This window comes from Tamandua tetradactyla, chromosome 17 (assembly GCF_023851605.1).
Source record: "Tamandua tetradactyla isolate mTamTet1 chromosome 17, mTamTet1.pri, whole genome shotgun sequence".
In the NCBI taxonomy this organism is placed as follows: Eukaryota; Metazoa; Chordata; class Mammalia; order Pilosa; family Myrmecophagidae; genus Tamandua; species Tamandua tetradactyla.
Window position 1 is genome coordinate 70101837 of NC_135343.1, and position 20131 is coordinate 70121967.

General features: G+C 43.1%; 1 protein-coding gene and 1 pseudogene across 1 annotated transcript in view; one reads left to right on the forward strand and one right to left on the reverse strand.

Annotated features, from left to right (window-relative positions):
- FHL2 (four and a half LIM domains 2) overlaps positions 1 to 17668 on the reverse strand; it is a 68648-nt gene extending 50980 nt beyond the window's left edge. The window contains exon 1 of the mRNA XM_077134922.1: positions 17336 to 17668. The gene's annotated coding sequence lies outside the window, so the exon portion shown is untranslated. The remainder of the gene's footprint in view (positions 1 to 17335) is intronic.
- Positions 21 to 14744, forward strand: LOC143661230 (eukaryotic translation initiation factor 4E pseudogene; annotated as a pseudogene).
- Positions 17669 to 20131: the final 2463 nt, after the last annotated feature.

Here is a 20131-nt window from a genome sequence, read left to right on the forward strand (position 1 = left end):
TCCCAGGGCTCCAAGCACTCATGGTGGCCCACATCCCCATGGTCTACATGGGTCAGCTCCCAGGGGGAAGGAGAGTCACGCTTAGACTCCATCCCATCTGGGCCTCTCTTGAGAAACAAAATCTCAAGAGGGAATAAGATGAAAAATTCCTTACCCCATGTCCACAACTTGCCAGTGGCCTCAAAGCATGGCCAGCTCCCCGAGGGGCACCTGGGACAGGGTCCTTGCAAATGTGATTTGTCTAGTGACTCAGGGCTTTGCTCATTTGGGGCCCTGGGCCAAGAGGGCTCGAGGAGGCCAGAGGTCGGAATGCTGGGTCTCCTGCTGTTGGCTGTTGGGTGACGTTCCAACCACCGTACAGAGAGCCCGAGGTGAAGAAAGTAAACTCTATTCTTGGGGGTAGTGGGACATCTCCCTCCCCTCCTAATTGCCCCATTCTCAGTTCTGCAGCAACCCCGTCTTGTGTCGTGGAATCTCCCCAGCTCGAGGCAGAGCATGGGGCAGAGATCACAAAGCCTATCCCCGCCGGAGAAAAAGAAGAAAATAGTTTCTTCCATTTACTAGGAAAGCTGTTTCTGTCTTCTCACCATGCTAGTTCTATATTTATACGAGCATTCAATCGTGCCTTCTTGTTCCGTTGTTTTTTTGTCCCATCAGCACTTTGCCTCCTGCGGCTTTCTGTAGTTGTGAGTAGCAGCAAGTCAGGGGGACAGCCTTGGGGATGCATCAGGGGAGCCGCACCCCCCGCACCCCACCCCACACCTGCCAGCCCCCCCACCCAATGCCTTGCCCAGCAGAGCTCTGGGTCGGGATGCTGATCCGAAGGGAAAAGCAATAGTAAGAAACAGCTGTTTGAGGGCTTAAAGCCTTGCTGATTTGTGCATAGTCGTGACTTTAGGTTTTTAAGAGGTTGGTTCCACGAGTGAGGACGACTAGCAGCCCGAACCCCGCGAGCTGGGACCAACACAGCGTCCCCAGGTGCAGGCACCTGCCCACCGGGGCCCCAGGTGAGGGCGGCCCAGACCACCCCGGCAACGGGCACGTCCCGGCTCAGGCAGATGGGAAGCTACTTTGGAACCAAAATTGTGGTGGCCAGACGGGTACATGTTCCTTTTTGATCTACATTTTCCCTATGGTTTAATTTACTTTTTCATTACGGCATTATAGGGCTCGATGAGAGTCATCTGCAAAGCAAAACACTAGCAGCTTAGAAATAGCAGGACCACCGCTTTCGTGTGTCAGGCCTGCTGTCACGGGTCCCGCGGGCTGGCTGGCTTCCACAATGGGAGCTGATGGTCTCTCGCTTTTCAAAGGCTGGGTGCCAGCAGACCATGCTTTTTCTGAAGCCTATGGTGTCCTGCAGGGGCCACCATCACACGGCCATCGTCTCCTTCGGGCTCCTTATGTGGCTTTACTTCTGTGCCCGAATTTCCTTTGCTTATAGGGACTCGAGTCATGGAGGAATAAGGTCCATCCCCTTTCACTTCAGCCTCGTCTTAATAGGAACTTTGGAGATTCCGTTCACAAAAGGTTTCACATACACAGGACCAGGGGTTAGGACTCATGTCTTTGCGGGGAACATGATTCAATCTAAAACAAATACGAAAATAAATTTTCCTGCTCATTTTTTGGCCTGACACATATGACTTCTCTTTGAAAGCAAAATGCCATAGATGAAAGAAATCTCTATGGAATTAAATCCTAACTGCCACCAAATTACAACTTTAGGTTGATTTTTGGATCTTCTTTATTATTATTATTATTATTTTTACTCATTGACTGAGAAAGGCTTGATCTGGGTTATGCTGAGGGCTGCTTTGGTAAAGATACCTAAATGATCACAGAATGACTCTTTTTCATTCTAACTTTTTTTATCCAACAGACACTGTGTCCCTCGGATAAAGATGAAGCCAGAGTATAGCTCAACGGTCCGTGTCAACACCAGTTTTCTCTCCTGCTTCTTGCCTTTCAGTGCCGCCCAGATGCCGAGGGGAAACCACAAGGTCCATTTGTAGGATGATTAAGGCTCAGAACCGGTTGAGGGTGTTTTACGGGGTCTGACTTACACGGGGCATCAAGCCGCACATCCCGGCTCAGCTCCTCCCTTCCCCTCTCTGCGCTTTGCCGCAGAGGAATGAAGAATCTTCCGCATTTTGCCACAGAAGAGAGGCAGTCGGCGATACCTGGACAGCATGAAATTCCACGGAGCAAAAATGTCTCCGACGCAGGCAAAGTGCAGCTTTGGAAAAGGCTGGAAGCTGTGGCTCAACTTTCATGGTTGCTTGGGAGAAATTTGATTTCAAAAGCGTGTTTCATAAACCTGAACATGCCCTTTCCAAGTATAATTGTCTGCATTTTAGAGAAGAGACAGAAGTGCAAAGAAATGACTTGCTCGGGACCTCAGTGGACAGAGTTTTACTCCTAACAGCATGTTTAGCCGTTAGAGAGACAGTGCTGGCTGTTTTCACACGACATTGTCAGACAAGGGCCCCCCCATTTCCGTGGTAGGAGAGTGTTTATCTTTATGTCTTACCTTTTTGATTATGAGGTATTTGCTTTCTCTTCTGCATTCTAAAGGCCACACCATTTTATCATCACAGGCTGTCTTTCAGTAGAGGATGCCTTGTTTGACCATTTGAATTTATCAAAGCGCTCTGGGGTCTCGGAAAAATAGGTTCTCTTCTCGTGTAAGGAAGAGGGAAGCTTTCTGAAAAGAAACGTGCTTTCTTTTCTAGTCACTTCCTATCATCATTCTGTAACCGAGAAATCGGGGTTTAAGGGATGGTTTTGATTACTGAATCATTCTATAGATATTCCTTTTTACTTTTTGGTATATAGGAGTAGATAGTGGGAAATCCTTGAAATCTCTAAATTGTAATCCAGCTGCCTTGATCTCTGATAATGACTGCATAGCCCTTATCTTCTGCCCCTGTGATTGTAAAAACCTTGTGACTAGCCTTCATTTGTACCCAGTTATCCAGTTTTTCAACTTTAGAGTCTTGTAACTGCTAAAGACAGCTCCTAATATTTATTAATAAAGGGTCTTGGGTCAGCCCGGAACTAACCCACCCCAAGTCCAAAGTTATCTTGATAACGGAGACTGGATCTAATCAAAGTGGGCCCATCTGACATGCGCAGTAGCTTAGACTTTAACCTACAACTCACCTAGACTTCATTTTACCATTTACTGACACATGTTCAGTAACTAAGCATGTAGTCAAACCGCGCACGCTCAGATATCAGATCCCCTCTAATTACATCATCAGGGGTCTCTGAGCTCATCACCCTAAACTCGGTTCATCTTTTCTCTAGCAAAACGATCAAAATTACTGCATTTTGGGGAGACAGATTTGGGGCCTCTAAGCCATCTGCTCACCTACTACGTGCCTCGTAATAAACTCTTTCTCTCTTTGAAACCCTGGGGTCTCAGGAAGTGGTTATTGAGCTCATCGGACAAAAGAATCCATGGCCTTTGTCCCGTCACTATCCTGGGCTCCACCAGAGAAAAATCAATGTTCATTTTGGCTGTATAAAATTAATTCCATCTAAGTTACCTTCATCAAAAGACAAAGTTCCATAATTTGAGTCAAAAGTAACCCAAACCAGAATGAAAAACACATGGCGGAGAATGGAAACAGCATGACTATTAGCGAAACGCCCTTTGCAGTTTGCTTTCCCTCTCCTTCCAGGCTTCTGCTCCACACCAGGGACCCCCTCCCTCCTTTCCCCCGCTAGTCCTGTAGTCCTTTGAGCTGGGGGCGGGGGGGTTGCTGGTTCCCCACCGCTCTTCCCGCGACCACCTTCTGTCAAGTGGCGGGAAGAGGCTGCAAGGCCCCTGGATGCGACAGAGACCCAGAAACCATGGAGAAGTGGCCAGGCCCTCGGGCTGCAATAGTTTCCCCTGGTTTGGGGGACCAGAGGATAGATGAGTTAGGACAATGCAGACAAACGCTCTGCAACTTCCAAACCTAGGCACAGACAGTGTCCTGAGGCCGGGAGTGAGCAAATGTGCAGAAAAGAGCCCAGTAATTAGTAAAGCTGTGTTTAAGCTTCTGACCCTTTCACTCTTTTTTTTTTTTTCTTTTTCTTTCCCCATGAAGTCTAAGTTAGACCTGATGGAGCGGGAAGCTGGGGCCTAAAGCAAGCCAAACCATCAGCTGAGCAGAAAAAGATATCAGAGAAGGAACTACAGATTAAGTAAACTGTGCTTTACAAGGATCCAGGCAAAAGGAAAAAGGAAACCTGAAAATAGGCTTTATGGCAGTGAATTTCAAACTTTTTTGACAGCAACGCACAGCAGGAAACACATTTTTACGTCATAGCTATTTTGTATGTGCCACTCGTAAAGCTAGAAAAAAATTTTCGTGAAATAATCCTTGTCCTTACTGTGGGAAGCATTTGCTTACTTTTTCCTATTCTAGTCTATTTCACTTTTTAAAATTTTTTATTAGAGACATTGTGGGCTTACAGGACAATTGTGCATAAAATATGGGATTCCCATATATCACCCTATTATTAATCCCTTGCATTGGTGTGGAACATTTGTTACAAATGATGAAAGTTCATTTTATAATTGTACTATTAACTGCAGTCCATGGCTTAGCCGGGGGTTCACTGTGTTGTGCAGTTCCATGGGTTTAAAAAAAAAAACAACTTTTATTCTAGGAACATATTTACAGCCTAAATTTTCCCTTGTAGCTACAATCAGATATACATTCCAATGCTGTTAATTCTGTTCACCATGTTGTGACCTATTTTGTTTTATTGTTAAAAATATCCTGCTTTCCTTCCACTACACTGATTTCCTAACTCTCTATTAGTTCTTGACTTACAGTTTGAAAGATCTGTGGCAGGGAAGGATTTCTTGTGAACAAGGAGGGAGTGGACAGTTGAAAAGAGAAGCACACAAATTTAGGAAAAAGGTCACAAAAGAGCAGCGATCTCAGTAGACGGGGCCTGCAGCTCTGGGACAGTCTATTTGGAGACGCCAGCCATGTAAAATGGATTCCTGTGTAAGGGAATTGTGCTGCCCAGCTGCCTTACAGGAAACGTTCCTTCAGTGCTTCTCTTCCAGGCAAAGGAATAGAAAGGTTGCAGAGCTCACGGGAGTTGAAGACTTCCTCCTAAACCATTGTGTTCACATCTACACCAGCTCCCCCCAGGAAGCTTTGGGCCCAGAGATTGAGCTCTTTCCAGGGTCTCACAGCCCACCCTGCTGACCCAGCACGCTCATAGACACAGCGTCCCTCCCCTCGCACAAGCACCCCAGTTGGGAACAAAACAGTCACTCTGAGTCTGGATAGTTGAGAAAAGTATGTCCCGGGCACACAACTGCTTCATCCTTAGAGCTTCACCACATACACAGAAACGGACCTCACGTGTCTACTCATCTCCAATCTCTACCACTGTGATGCACTATCCAAGGACAGGGCACAGCGGGGCTCCAGCTAAACCACGTGTCCCTGCAACACCTGACCATGATGCATCCTTTTATTATCTTTTTAAATATTTTTATTGAAATGTCTTCACACACATATGGACCATCCAAAGGATTCAGTCAGTGACTCAAAAGACCACCATGGCATAGCTGTCTATTCATCACCGTGATCATTTTTAGAACATTTGCATCACTCCAGAAAAAGAAATAAAGAGAAAAAAGGAAAAACTCATACATCCCAAACCCCTTACGCCTCCCTCTCCTTGACTGCCATATTTTAATCTACCCATTTTTTCTTTTACCCATTTTCTCCCCACCCCATTTTTTATTTACTTATTTGTCATTTTGTTCACTCATCTGTCCATTCCCTGGATAACGGGAACATCAGACACAAGGTTTTCACAATCACGCAGTCACGTTGTACAAGCTGAATCGTTATATAATCGCATGACTCGTCCTTCCTTTGGAGCTTGCTTAGGGTTTTCCCCCAGTCCCTCTCATCTGAAGAAAAATAAGCTCCTTTCACAGAATTTCAATCCTGGAAGCACCTGAGCCATCCCAAAGTGGGAAGAAGGGGCATGTGCATGTGTACGTGTGCATGTGTGATTGTGTATGTGTGTGTGTGTATAGGTAGCCCCATGACACTCAAACATGAGATCTGCACACAGATCAAATGCTACAGATTTGGGAACCAGGGACCTTGTTGAGCTGTGGGCAGCCTGTCTTCTAGAGTGCCAGCCTGCCCATAACTTGCGCTCTCCCTCAACCCTGCTTCTGTTTGTATCCCAAATAAGTCTCATGTTTCGTTTCCTTGCCTCCCTCACAGGTTAGAACTCTGTGGTTGAACTGTCACATTTGTAGGGCATTTCCTGGAACCACCCACAGGCTTATTCCAGCCCATGATATGGTGGAGTCATCATCGGTCAGCCCACCTTGGAGGTCCACCGTCATCTTCTCCTGCTTCAGTTGACCCAAGGTCTGGCGTGCCCTGTACCTTTGCTTCTGGTGCCTCAGGCTTCTCTGCCACATTAATGGGCTGGTTCTTGGAGCTTGGTCACTCCCCCAGCCCCTGTCTGTCCTGGCCTCAAACTCTGCCCCTTCCCCAGCTACCTGTGATGCTGGGCCCAGTACCCACTGGAGCTCCCCTGAGTGAGGCTGCCCAGACTGGCCCTAGGACTTCTCAAGTGTTACGGCCTCTTCCTTGATGGCTCGTTTTCCAAGTCTGCCATTGGCCGCTGCCCTGCACAGCTCTGCCATGCTCCTCTCCCAGAGGCAAGGTGTGGCCTGTGTAAGCGAGGCTTTCACTTCCAGTTTGCAACCTGTTTTTTTTTAATCAAAGTTCATGGTTTCTTGAAAGTCAATAATATGTTTTGGGGTAAGGGTGACATTCATTAATTTTTAAAGTTACCTTGATAAGTTGTAACTACTTTTAAAGCTTCCTGTGAATTCTTGCATTCTCTAATGCAAGTACACAGGGGAGAGGGTTTGTATCGTCCTTTCAAGGTCGCACGTGGCAGCTAAATCTGAGATCCAGATTTCACACTCCCTTCCTTACAACAGAGCGGGGGGGGGAATGGATTTACTGAACACCAAATGCTTTGCCATGCAATACAGTAGAATAATGACCAAGAAATCAGTGGGGATTCAAACCCAGCTCTGCCTGTTAGAAACTGTGGCTGGCAGAGGAACGACCCCACCTTGGAGAGGCCCCACATGGTAAAAGGGACTCTGAGAAAGTGATCAAGGGAGGGCTGTGAGGTGGAGAGATTTTCCTGGGGGATCTGGGAGGGCCCCGCGTAAACACAGGGTCTGTAAGAGAGAGAGAGGCAGCAGGTCAGAGGGCGATTGGAAACTGCTGCTCTGCTGGCTTTGAAGGTGGAGGAGGAGGCCACAGCCATGGAAGGCAGGCGGCCTCCAGAAGCTGGAAGACGCAAGGAATGGAGCCTCCCCTAGAACATCCAGAAGGAATGCAGCCTTACTGACACCTTGATTTTAGTCCAGTGAGACCAATTTTGGGCTTAGGATCTTCAGAATTGTAAGATAAATAAAATCTCGAGATACGAAAGATGTTGGTTTGAAGTTGTTCTGTACCCCAGAAAAGTCATGTTCTTTTAATCCAATCTCGAGGGGCAGACTTATTGTAGGGTGGGACTTTTTGATTAGGTTATGCCATTGGAGATGTGACCCCACCCATTCAAGGTGGGTCTTAATCCACTTACCGGAGTTCTTTAAGAGGGGGGCATTTTGGAGAGTGCACAGATGTCTGGAGATGCAGAAGGAGCAGTGAGAGCTGTTTGAACCCAGAAGCCAGGAGAGAAGGACAGCAGATATCACCATGTACCTTCCCTTGCAACAGAAAAGCCCCGAGAGCAATCAGCCTCTTTTGAGAGAAGGTATCTTTTTTTGGTGCCTTAATTTGGACATTGTATTAGTTAGATTCAGTTGTCAACTTGGCCAAGTGAGCATACCTAGTTTTGTTGCTGCGGGACATGAGCCAATGGTACCTGAACCTCATCTGTTGCTAATTACATCTGCAGTCGGCTAGTAGGCGTGTCTGCTGCAATGAGTGACGTTTGACTTAATTGGCTGGTGCTTAAATGAGAGATCGCAAAGTAGCACAGTTAAGCAGCTCGGCATTCCTCATCTCAGCACTCGCAGATCAGCCCAGGCCTTTGGAGATGCAGAAAGAAGTCACCCGGGGGAAAGTTGTTGGAACCCAGGGGCCTGGAGAGAAGACCAGCAGAGACCATCCTGTGCCTTCCACATAAGAAAGAACCTCAGTGGAAAGTTAGCTGCCTTTCCTCTGAAGAACCAACAAAATAAATCCCCTTTTATTAAAAGCCAATCCGTCTCTGGTGTGTTGCATTCTGGCAGCTAGCAAACTAGAACAGACATTTTCATGGCCTTAGAATTGTACCTTTTAACTTAATAAATCCCCCTTATAAAAGACAACCCATTTCTGGTATCTTGCATTCCCGTAGCCCTAGCAAACCAGAACACTAAGTTAGCGGCAATATTAGCACTGTACTAGTTTGTACTGCAATTATATTTTTTGAGTTAAGATATCTTTCTGGATTTCAGTATCCTCATCTGTAAATTAAGAGCAATCACAGTGCTTACATCCTAAAGTTGCTGTGAAGCCAGTTTGATATGATTCAAGTGAAATGCACAGTATGCTTTCTGGCACTTAGTAAGGGTTTAAGAAATGTTAACCATTTTCACCTTGTTAAGGCCTTATGAGAGGCTGAAGCCCTGTTTTAAAGGTGAAGCTCTGAGCAGTTAAAACAGCTGCCCTGGGCATGCCAAGTGTGACTGAGCTGGGATCCGAGCCAGGCAGGCTGACTGTTCCAGTTCCTGCTTTCCTTGGTTGACAAGATGCACTCATAGTGGAAGTTTTCGAAATGAGATTTAAGTTGTGGGCAGAGAAGCATAGATTCGAATCTCAGTAAGAATACTTTCTGGTGGTGTGTGAATTAGAGGGACAAGTTCCTACAAATTCAAACTGGGTATATGGAAATAGATTCTTCATCCTTTCATCGTTCAACTGATTTCATTAAGCACATACTATGTGGCATTCACTGCTGTAATTACTGGGGATATTTCCAGAAAACAAAATCTCCAGAAAACAAAAGAGAGAGACTGTGCTATAATTGGCACTTACATTTTAATGCGGGAGAGACAAACACAAAAATAATATGTAAAATTGCAGATGTGCATGTGTGTGCAAGAAATAAGTGCTTTGAAGAAAAGTTAATCATAGTAAGGAGCTAGAGAGAGATGGGAAATTGGGGTGGGGGGGAGTCAGGAGTGGCTCTTACATGTGATGTGAATGAAAGAAGGAGTAAAGTAAGTGACAAGGTAAGAGTAAGACACCTGCAAGTGCAAAGGCCCTGGGGCAGGGCAATACTTGCCACAATTGGGGAATGGCAGTGTGAATGGAGTCCATAGATGGAAAGGGAAGTGAGGGGAGAATTGTGGTCAGATTCCTGAGCTCTGTAGGGTATGGTTAGACTTAACAATTTTATTTTGATTTGGGAAGTCATTGGAGAGTTTTGAGTAGAATGACGACATGATCTAATTTACGTTACAATATGAAAACACATTTTAAAAAGGGACTTATGGTTAAACTTTGCTCACGGTGGCCTCTGGAGCTCCGGAGCTGCTCCTGCCTGAAGCTGGCAGGTGTATGCTGGTATTTCCCAGGAGGCAGGAAGCGGGGCATTCAAAAGTAGAAACAGCCCAGGGCCAGGGACCAGGATCCTGCCAGAGCTAGTAGTCTGCAACAGCCAGAGGGGAGGGTTTGCTGCTGTTGCTTAATAATAATAGCTGAAGGGTTTATCAATTCTTCTACCCAAATCCCATCATTTAAAGGATGTGGAACTTGCCACTATATGTTTCCAAGCATTCTGACTTGCTGAGACCCAGGGTTTTACTTAGAAGAGCCTCACCCCACTCTCCCTTGGTCCTTGTAGAGTTTTTTTCATCTGAATTATTTGTGGACATGGAATGATGGTTGTGAATACTTCTTCCTCCCCTTGCATGATGGCCCATACTGGTTACTTTGAGTGCCAACACATCTGCACCTGCTCAAAGGGTTTTTGCATTTTCTATTTGAAGGAGGAGAGAGAGGTGCTAAAAAAAGGAGTTTGTCTTCAGCACTTTCGAAATTTCTTAGCTTTGTTTATGCCTTTGATTTAGGGATTGGAAAGGCAATTTGACCCTGGGTCTTCGATTAAGCTGACGTTTGAAATAAGGAGACTATTCTCTCTCACCTGCTATTTTGTTTCCTAAATTATATCTTTAAAAAGGAAGATGTTTTTCCTAATAAATCAACTAAAACAATTGGACACAAATGAAGAGCTTTCCAAAAAAGAGTTTAGAGGATGCCTTGAGTTTGGCCCTTACTTAGCATCAGCCATCTCTTCCCCACCCCCACCTTGCTCTCTCACCCCCCACCCCCCTCCACGCACACCCCCCCCCCATATGCACACACACGCACTAGCTGTGGTGCACAAAACTTCCAAGTCAGAGAATCTATTCTCTAGAGATACCTTATCATCAAATATTAGTATTTATTGCCCAATAACAATTTCATTTAAAAAACATGGTTATGATGAATCATTATTTATGTTCAAACGGTAGTGCATGGGCATCAAGGTTTTCTCCAAGTCAGTGTTGCGAAAGGGAAAAGTACTAGCCAGCGGGGAGAACTGCTTTGGATCTTAGCACTCTGGCCCTCTTGTGCCTGAATTAAACGCCTCTATCCAACAGTTTCACTTGGCAACTATTTATCAGGCAGCTGCTGATGGAGGGCACCTTGCCTGCTGTCAGGGGTATAACTAGGAAAGCTACCATCCTGCCCCTGCATTTGAGAGGATACTGGAGCTAAAGGGAAATTTTTTTTAAAAAGGAAGGATAACTCGAAAGCCCACGCTCATTTTCTTAAGGTGAGGCGTTCTCTCCATACTGCAGACCTTTCCAACAGTTTCTGGCATTTCCTTTTAATTTCTGGCCAATTTGAGTCCCGGCAGCTCCCAGCCCCCACCCCGTGCCGCCCCCTCCCCCCCCCCCCCCCACTTCCCAACCCTTGCGGGGTCCTCACCTGCAGCTCTGAGCCCGACGAGGACCGGGTTGGAGAGGCATGTTCAGTTCTCACAAGAGTGCCCAAGCCCGGGCCAGTCCCCAAACTAGCTGCTGCTGCCCTTTCTAACTGGGCAGTCGCTCTATTTCACATTTATAATGCAAATTAGTCCCAAATCAGATTCTTTACAGAGAAGTGATTTTGTTTTGTTGTTTACTTTTCCCACTTCACTTTGAATCAGTGGATATGATAGGGGTGCCAAGAGACCCCTCTATTTCCTCTTAGAAAATGCTGATTTTCAGGAACGCCCCAAAGAGAGCAGAGAGAAGTAAAGTAGCTCTTGTCCCTGTCACTACCCTCCTGCCAAGCACATCTTGCACTCTTAGGACACACCCTTTCTTCCCCGCAGGTTGCATCACATCTGTTCCCATCTCCGCATTGTCCACATTCTCCACCAAGGGCCACGCTCTCTCCTCTCCACCTTTCATAATCCACATTTCCCTCAGGCTTCATAGCTCCTTCTCAGTAAACTTTCTCCCAAATATTTCCTTCCTTTACTCTCAGTTCCTACAGTGCTTATGCATGCTGCTCAAACCACACTGCCCACTGCATGTGGCCTCCCAATCGCTTTTCTGCAATTCAGACCTAATGCCACTTAGATTATAAAGAACTTGAAGGAGGGACACATGGCCGTACCTTCTGCAGTGGATAACACGGTTCTGAGCCTCAGTTTCCCTTTCTGAAAATAAGGACAACAACAGCGACGGTGGCGATAATAGTACCACCCGCGTAGCGGGCTGCTGCGAGCGCAGTTTCTGGAGCTCTTTCAACGTATTTCAGCTATTATTTGTATCAAGATGTCGATCATTCTGGTTGGTTACTTACAGTTTTTAAAATTGGAGGTAATAATTAGTATGCTTGATATTCGCATGGAATTTCACAATAAAAAACTTTCATGATTAGTAACAATATAGGAAATTTAGTAAATTATTTACAAAGTAGAAAAAGGTAGAAAAATTACTACTAATCTTATCCCTCAGGAACGATAACTTTATATATTTTGCATTATGTTTTCCAGCAGTTCCTATTCCATATATGTTTTGTGCACAGTTAAGATCATATTGTGAACATAGTGCTTTGTACTCTGATTTTTAAAAATTAAAAATTCTACCAGACTGTTTTTGATAGCTGTATAATATTCCATAGTAGCACTATAGAGCAATTTATTTAACCGTTCTCTGCTTTTGAACAACTGTACCATCTCTCAGTTTTAGTTATTACATACAATGTTGTTATATAATCCTTTCTTTTAACCCTATGGTTAAAAAAAACCTTGTTTTTTTTTTAACTATAGCAAAAATCCCCTGTTAAAATGTTTTGTTCTTCTCCCCATTTATCTTTTAAATCGAAATATCAATTTTATCCTTTTACAAAGGATATGACTTGGAGAAGAGTAGAATAATGAGCATCATATATTTTTCTATTTCATGTTCATACTAAATCTTGGACCGACACTCTAAAATTATCCTAGACTTGTCAGTACAAAACTGAGCCTGGGAAGAAAGCTTTAAGGTGGCAGTCACTTAACATGAAAACAGTTGCTTCTCTACAGCTTCTTTTAAGACCACAACTCATATTGTAGAAAGGTCCCAGGCAATTAAAATAGGCTCACTTCTTACAAACCAAAAATACATTCTTGCACTTTTCTCTTAATGTCTAATAATACACTCCTCTTTAATAAAACACACATGAGCATATTTTATGTGTTGTTGCTTAGATACAGTTTTACTTCAGTTTACTTTTTAGTATTGCTTTTTTTTAACTATAGCAAAAGTCTTCTGTTAAAATGAATTTTTGTTCTTCTCCCCATTTATCTTTTAAATCGAAATGAAGCCCAGATTGTAAAACTTCCCTCACCATTAAAATTGATTTTACCTTCATAAATTTACACTTTAAAAATTTATGATGATATTTATGAAAATATCTGTTAAATATCAAATTACTCAGAACCTATATTATAGGGCCTTTCTATTTTTCATTCATATTTTAGTATATTGGAGACTAAGTAAGGAAATGCTAATGAATCAATGGTAATGAGGAAAACAACCAGTAAGAGAAGTTTTGGAGGCACATACAGAGCAAGACACAAGGCGGTAGAGCTTTTCACTATTCAGTAAATAGCCCTCATAGTGTAGAAATCATCAGATCACACTTTGAAATAAGTTATATTCTGATAAAAAAAAAACCAAAATTTTCAGTTTATGCTTTTTCAACTTCCATTTATTATGAATATTTTAATTAACTTATTTGAAAAAAGTTACATTCTGATAAAAAAAATGCCAAAATTTTCAGTTTATGCTTTTTCAACTTCCATTTATTACAGATACTTTAATAAGGTTTTTTTAACCATTGGTTTAAAAGAAAGGATTATATAACAACATTGTATGTAATAACTAAAACTGAGAGATGGTACAGTTGTTCAAAAGCAGAGAACGGTTAAATAAATTGCTCTATAGTGCTAATATGGAATATTATACAGCTATCAAAAACAGTCTGGTAGAATTTTTAATTTTTAAAAATCGGAGTACAAAAGCACTATGTTCACAATATGATCTTAACTGTGTACAAAACATATATGGAATAGGAACTGCTGGAAAACATAATGCAAAATATATAAAGTTATTGTTCCTGAGGGATAAGATTAGCTGAGGGTAATTGAAGATGTCATACCATATAGAGATAACCAATTTTTAAATAACTAGATTTTCAGCAAACACTAAAAGTACATTGACCATAAACTGGACAAAAAATAGATTACCAAATACCAAAATATAGATATACACAAATAAGCAATATATCTGTACATATATACATACACACATACATGCATATATACATATAGATGATTTTCCTTAATTATAATTGTTACATTACCCCCACAAGTTAATGTTTTTGGATTTGTTTTAAAAATACATCTACATATACAGTGTAGTGGGTTTTTTTTTCTCTTTAGAGACCATAATTAAATGACCGGTTGGCTTTACAATGAAGGGCACCTTAGAATCAAATGGTTAAGCTGGATCTAAGGTGGTGACTGCAGAGCCCGAAACCACAGGTGGTTTCTAACCAGGAAATCCGGAGGTTTCTAACCTGGAACGCTATATTAAACATCCACCACAGCACAGATGGGCGCTTGGGTGTTTTAAAAATGATAAAAGCAAGCCCTGGCAAGCAAACCTTCGCCTGATCTCTAAGTGTGATTCTTGTGAAAACTTCTGGGCTCTGTACAACTTATCCAGCCGTCTAGTCATTTAATGCCTGGCTGCGACTGCTCACTTTTTTAGGATGGAATTGCGCCTGTGTAGAAAGATGAAACAGTGAACGATGGCTAATGACACTGAGCAAACAGCAGAAACAAAGGGACCTCGATCACTTTCGGCTAGAGATGCGAGCTAAGTGTTCCTGTACCAGGCTGCGTCTGACGGGAGGGTCTTCTGATGAGAGGAGTGATGCGGCCTGTGCAGCCGGAGGTGGTTAATGTGAGAACCCAAGGTGATAAGAAGGCAGCGTGGATTTCCGAATGTGAAAACGGAAGAGCTGTTACTCATACAGGGAGGTACACTAGGGAAGATCAGGACTTCCTCCAAAGATAGCGAATTGGTTATCAGTCCCATGCAGAGGCAACTAAGTAGAGTGGTCACCACTAAAAATAGGTTTATTGTTTAAGGCACCTCCTGAGGGCTCTTGGAGGAGACTGCGTTAAGCAATTGAGATTTGGGAGCTGAACCAAATGCTCTTCAGAAGCAGAGTGGACCGCGTTTAAATTTGATTTCCATCTCAATGCTGTTAAGATATGAGACATCTCGTTCGCCTTTGTCTTACATTTCTGTGTTCATATTTTATCATTATTTTAAGTTTTGGCTAGCCTATCCACTATCCCAATCAAAGAATTACAGTACACATTGTCCCCAGAATCCATCAATGTGCTCCTGGCCCACTCTGTAGCAGCTTAGCGAGACTTACCATTCCAAAGACATTTATTTACCCATCTACGATATTAAAAAAAAAAAGACTTGCATTTCTATACCTCAAAGGAAAAAAATTCTGTTTATGTTCTATTGCATGCTGTAATGGCCCATTATTTTACTGGTTTGAAAGAATATGATGCATACAGATTTTTTTAGCAATTTCTGTTTCTTTTTACAGCATTGTCTTTGTTGTACTCCTGTTAGATTATAATTGTTTCCTTACTTGATAACACTAGTGATTTTGATTTCAGCTATCCATTTTGTTTTGCTTTTGTTTTCTTCTTCATGTAACCTTGGTGAAGAATCCAGGAATATGACATAAAAGTGGAATAAATGTTAATTTTGTACATTCTTTGGTAATTTTTCCGTAGCTACAAAGCTTTGCTACAAATTTATGTATTTCATTCAAATCAGTGACCCATGTCACTCACATCTGTGTGAGTTCCTAAACATAAGTGCGGATTATAAAAAAAGTAACATCGTAATTACATTCCTAACTAGAATTAGAATGTCTATTTTTCTTTTTTTATACATGGGCAGGCACCGGGAATTGAACCCGGGTCCTCAAGCATGGCAGGCAAGCATTCTTGCCTGGTGAGCCACCGTGGCCTGCCCAGAATGCCTATTTTTGTATCTTTATGCTGTATGTTAATATTTTGTATTACTTAGGTTATTTGGCTTTGGTTAAAAATGGCTCAAGTAGAGAAGTGATCCCATACATATTAAGACAGTGTACGAAATTGTAAATAAAATGTGTACAGTGAATTGTCTTTCAGACAAAAAAATAAATAATTAAGATACAACAAAATGTGGTAGGACTACATGTAATTTACATTTTCTTTTCTCTGCTGGGCTGTGTTTTCTATGGTGAACATATATATATAGTTAGAAAAACCAAAAGAAATTATAAATACTATGAATTTAATTTAATCTCTTTCTTTGGTGGAAAGGGGATGACTTAAAGTCAATGACTCTTGGCCATATATTGTAAATATTAACTGTTTTAAGGACCCCATAAAAGTTTGTAGGTGCCCATGCTAAGTACTGTGAGAATGCAGAGAAGGATTTGTGTCCTAGACACAGATATCTAAAATCAATGGACTGTTCTGGAAGCAATGAACAAGATGATGAAACCTTTAAGTGCAAAATGTACTCAAAGATAGGCAATGCAATGGGTGCATAGTCAGGAAATGCTTTCTGGGAAAATGTGCAACTTTTAATGGAGTTACAGATTAAAACATTTTTTTAATATTAGAAAAAGGCTCCAAGATGTAATTACTTGTGTTGATTATTGGGTACTCAATTAAAAGCAAAAACGTTCGTAAGATAGGATGGATCTCTAAAATATAGTAGAACTTATTACAGCACATCTTGTTATAAGCCTAGCCAGAAAGAAAATTCAAATAACATTCCACAAGAAACAAAACAAACCTAGCAAAATGGCATTAGCCTCTCACACAGGTGCTTATAATCTTCTTTAACCTCAGATTTAATTAGCAAAAGTAACCACCCCAAAACTGGGTTGGCAATTTTGTTGTTTTTTCTTCCTTTTTAGAGTGGACTAGATGAAGTGCCTTGCATGGAGTCTGGCTGGAGGATGTTTACAGCTGCGATACCTATGATTATACTCTTTTATTCTATCAGTATTGTCATCATCATGCAGTTGCTCCGAGCTGTAATCAGTGCTGTGCAGATTAGTGTGCATTCTGCTCTAGAACTTAGTAAAATATTAACGCATTTCCGTTTTAAAAGCAAACAACGGCTACGTGTCCTTTGGAACCATAAGCCATAACAAGTCATTTCGTATAAACATACTTTCCCAATGTGCAATCGGACTCATCAGTGATTTGCCTTCTCACCGCGGGCCATCCGGAAATTCTGTCACGGAGAAACAATCCAAGCGCAGTGGCAGTGTGTTTTGTTTTCCCCTTCCCTTTCTAAAGTTTGTTTTATTCTTTTTTTCTTCCCCCCTTTAAAAAGTTTTCCAGTGCCCAAATCTCTGAGTAAGGCCCTGATTTCTGCGGAAAGAAGCCCAGGGCTCTCCTGGATACCTTACATTTAAGCAGGTGCCCAGCGCAGCTTTGCAGGGGCAGGCGCTGTCCCCTACCTGCCATGCAGAAGGCGGCGAGGCACCGCCTGAGCGCGCGGATGCAGAGGAGGTAGCTCTGGATTCGAGGGTCCCAGGAGTGGCCCCTGCTCGCAGAGCAGGAAGCCCTGCAGGTGGCGTGGCTGGCAGGGAAGAATGGCAGTGGAGAGCACAGGGAAGGTGATTCGGCCGGTGGCCCTTACCTGCTGCCGCGTGGCTCTGTCCTCTGCCCTTATGTTCAAACAGCAGCGACAGCGACAGCACGGGGCTGCCCGCCCTGCTGGGTCACCCGGCTGCGGGGTCGCTGCCTGCCAGCTTGGTCCGCCCTGGCTGGTGGAGCTCTAAATAAGGGCTCTCCGGGGAACCCGCCGTAAGCAGGAGGTGAGAGCCCAGTCCTTTTAAGGTATCCAAATTAAAGGAGTCTTGGCGCCCAGATGGAAAGGGGCGCCGGCTCCCCATTTGGCCTGCAACCTCAAGGATAGCCCAGCCCTCTCGCACATTCCACCGAGCAAGAGAGCAGCGCTGAAAGGGGAAAGCAGTCCTTGCCAGGATGGGATGTTGCTTTATCAGAAGAGTGGCAGAGCCTGCAGCTGGCTGACAGGCGCTCTGGATGGCTGGGCGGGAACATCAGATTAGCGGGGTTTAAGGGGTAAAGGGCATGCCAGAATTAAGGGGCTGGGGTTGCCTGGCATTGGACAGCACCCGAGTGGGAGTAGACGGCGTGTCTGTGATGAGAACGGCCCTCCCTGGGAAGGAGAGTATGCTGGAAGATCTCACTGTGAGGATTTTCCATGCAAAGAGCAACCCACCCACCCTCCCCGGTTTCAGGGGACATTTGCTTGGGTGCAAAAGATCTTAGGGAAGACCAAGGGACCTGGATAATCCAAGATGGGTCCAAGTGAAGCTGCTGAGGGAATTCATTTAAAAAAGTTGTCTTCCTTCCCCCATCCCCACCCATGTATGACTATAAGAGTTTCTTGAGCCACACATCATTTTTTCTATAGAATGAAAACACAAATCTTACTAGAGTCTTTTTTTAATCAGATGGTGAAAGAGGAAAAGAGAAGGCTAGTTTGGGGGAACAACAGCTCCTGAGTCACTCTTACATTTCTTGTTTCTGAGCTGCAAAGGCATTTCACCTGCTGCCAGGGGTGGGGTGGGGGATACAAAGAAGTCCAGCCTCTCTGAAGGATGATTTAGCAACAGCTACATGCATTGACGTAACAATTCCACATCCAGGAATTTATCCAAAAGAAACACATGTAAGTGGGCAAACACATAATTACAAGGATACTTTTAAACAGTCAGATTAGATTTATATAAAAACGGGCTTCCATTCCTCAGAAGCAAGTGACATGTCTTTCTCAGTGGTTTTTTTTTTTTTTTTTTTTTTTGCTACGTAAGACCAGAGGCCTGATGCCGAATTTGTGTGCATCAGAAATCAGCTGATGAAATAATTACAGTGTATAGTTTTCTCAGTTTCTAAAACAAATTCCTTTTAGTAGGCTGGTTAACAACAGGAATGTATTGGCTCATGGATCCAGTGGCCAGTAGGCTGGCTTGCTGCTTGGGTTGGCATCTTCTGGCCACCCAGCAATCTTGGGTTCCTTGACTTTTCCATCACACGGCAATGCACATGGCGGTGTCTGCTTTCTCCCCTGGGCTCTGTTTACTTCCAGCTCCTGGCTGCTCCCTGTGGGTTGTCTGTCTGTGGCCTTCTCTATAATGCCTCTGGCATATGATTAGGACTCATCCTGATTCAACTAGACCACACCTTCACTGAAGTAACCTCATTGAAAGGTCCTATTTAAAATGGGTTTCCAACAACCTATTTTGAAGACTTGGAAATGTAGTTATTAAGTTTATTTGGAAGAGGAAGAAACCTGGAACAGCTAAAGGTATCGTAAAAAAGAATAGCAAAGCAAAGTGGGAGGACGAATACTTCCTGACTTTAAAGCATACTATAAAGCCACAGTGGTCAAAACAGCATGACACTGAAATTATACAAAACACTTTCTTGGATCATAATGGAATGAAGTTGAAATAAATATCAGGCAGAGGGCCAGATATTGATATTTCCTCTCACAAATATATGGAGGCTAAATAATACACTCTTGAACAACCACAGGGTCACCAGGAAGAAATTACAAGAGAAATCAGTAAATATCTCCAAATACAAATGAAAACATGATATATATAAAATTATGGGTTGCAGCAAAAGCAGTGCTGAGAGGGAAATGTATTGCCCTAAATGTCTATTTTAGAAAAGAAGAAAGAGCAAGAATTGAGGAAGTAACTGCTCACCTGGAAGAACTAGAGGAAGAACAGTAAATAACCCCAAAGCAAACTGAAGGAAAGAAATAATGAAGATTAGAGCAGAAATAAATGAATATGAAAGCAATAGAGAAAATCAATAAAACAAAGAGTTGCTTCTTTGAGAAAATCAATAAAATCGATGGACACTTAGCTGGGGCTGATAGAGAGAAAAAGGGAGAGAGAGAGGATGCAAATAAATAAAATCAGAAATAGGAGAAGGGACATAACAACTGACCCCGCAGAAATAAAGGAGGTAATGGCAGGATACTATGAGCAATTACACGCCAATAAACCAGACAAAGTAAATGAAATGAACAACTTCCTAGAAAAGCATGACCAACCAACATTGACTTGAGGAGAAATAGACCTCAACAAGCCAATCGCAAGTAGAGAGATTGAATCAGTCATCAAGAAGCTCCCCCCAAAAGAAAGACCAAGACCAGATGGCTTCACATGTGAATTCCACCAATCCTTCATGAAAGAATTAGTACCAATCCTGCTAGAACTCTTCAAAAAAACTGAAGAGGAGGAAAAACTACCTAACTCATTCTATGAAGCCAACATCACCCTAATACCAAAGCCAGACAAAGATACTGGCAAACATCCTCAACGAAATAATCGCAAATTGAATCTAGCATTACACTGAAAGAATTATACACCATGACCAAGTGGGATTCGTCCCA